The 1,623-nt window shown below is 44.5% G+C and overlaps 1 long non-coding RNA gene across 1 annotated transcript in view; it reads right to left on the bottom strand.

Annotated features, from left to right (window-relative positions):
• Positions 1-771: 771 nt before the first annotated feature.
• LOC306919000 overlaps positions 772-1,623 on the bottom strand; it is a 6,854-nt gene continuing 6,002 nt past the window's right edge. Inside the window, exon 4 of the long non-coding RNA XR_013789452.1 lies at positions 772-1,327. This is a non-coding gene — a long non-coding RNA (uncharacterized lncRNA). The remainder of the gene's footprint in view (positions 1,328-1,623) is intronic.

A 1,623-nucleotide genomic window follows, 5' to 3' on the forward strand; every position in this document is an offset into this window, starting at 1 on the left:
TGTAGGCTTGGAGATCTAATCTAAATGAAATAAGGTTGAAGTGGTTTACTGTAGGCTTGGAGATCTAATCTAAATGAAATAAGGTTGAAGTGGTTTACTGTAGGCTTGGAGATCTAAAGTATTTTTTATGTGGAGTAAAAAGTACAATGTTTACATCTTGAGATGTAGCACGTTGTACAATGTTGTACAAGTGCAACGTCTTGATGAAAGTACAACAAAAAAGTACAGTATTTGAGTAAATGTACTTTGTTATTTTCCACAGGTGGAATTAATGGCATAAAGGCCTCACTCAGACCTTTACTGCATTGCTGTATGCTTGTTGGATGAATGTTGTGTAGTGTCATGGCCGCCCCAATGCCTTTCCAATGGGAGTCACATGGTTTGACACAACATTTGTGTTGTATGAGGGGGAGGGGCGCAGTCGAAACACAGCCGAAATCCATACAACAGCTTGTAGTCCAAAATGTGGACTACAAACCATGTGACTTCCATTGGAAATGCATTGGGGCGGCCATGACACTACACAACATTCATCCAACAAGCATACAGCAATGCAGTAAAGGTCTGAGTCAGGCCTTAGGCCTCACCCCCCCCCCCCCCCCCCCCCTCATACAACACAAATGTTGTGTCAAACCATGTGACTCCCATTGGAAATGCATTGGGGCAAGATGTATCACACCCTTTGTATACAACAAGCATACATCAGTCTGTTGCGAAGGTGTGAGTGAGGCCTAAGTGTTGGGGTGGGTACAGTACATGATACTCTGAAATACTCTGATTACTTCACTATTAATTACATTCATTACTGGTTCTACAGCCAGGCTGTAGGTGGACAAAGTACTCACGTTGGTTTACTGGAGTAAAAGTATCAAATACCACAGAGCAGAGATACTACCTCGTTGTTGTACAAGTACAAGTTGTTGTACAAGTACAAGGTTCAGAGATACCTTGTTATAAAAGTTGTTATAAAAGTACAAGGACGGAATTCAAAACATTTACTTACTTAAAAGTACAAAAGAATTGGCTAGAAAAGAGCGATCTACCAGCAAACATGGTGTTGCATGGTGACGCATTGTGAGCTTGTAGATCGGCTGTAATGTAGATACAGGCCTGAAGGGGTTAATGTGTGTTTCGTCATAATAATCAGTGGTTTTCAAAGCACTGCAGAATGTGGAGGTATTTATGTACAAATACCTCCTTATTCTGCAGTACTTTAACTACATGTACTTTCCACCACTGAGTGGGCGTGGCCTCTTCACTGAGTGGGCGTGGCCTCTTCATCACCTCCTCGTCTTCATCACTGACCCTGGATGTGGTTGATGTGTCCCTGATACGCACGCACGCACGCACGCACGCACGCACGCACGCACGCACGCACGCACGCACGCACGCACGCACGCACGCACGCACGCACGCACGCACGCACGCACGCACGCACACACACACACACACACACACACACACACACACACACACACACACACACACACACACACACACACACACACACACACACACACACACACACACACACACATTTTATTGAACATATTTTTATTGCTTGCGAATTAGTTTCATAACGTTATCGTGGTTGTAATAAAGGGGGGGGGGGTGTGTGTGTGT

This window comes from Electrona antarctica (assembly GCF_951216825.1).
Source record: "Electrona antarctica genome assembly, contig: scaffold_54, whole genome shotgun sequence".
NCBI lineage: Eukaryota > Metazoa > Chordata > Actinopteri > Myctophiformes > Myctophidae > Electrona > Electrona antarctica.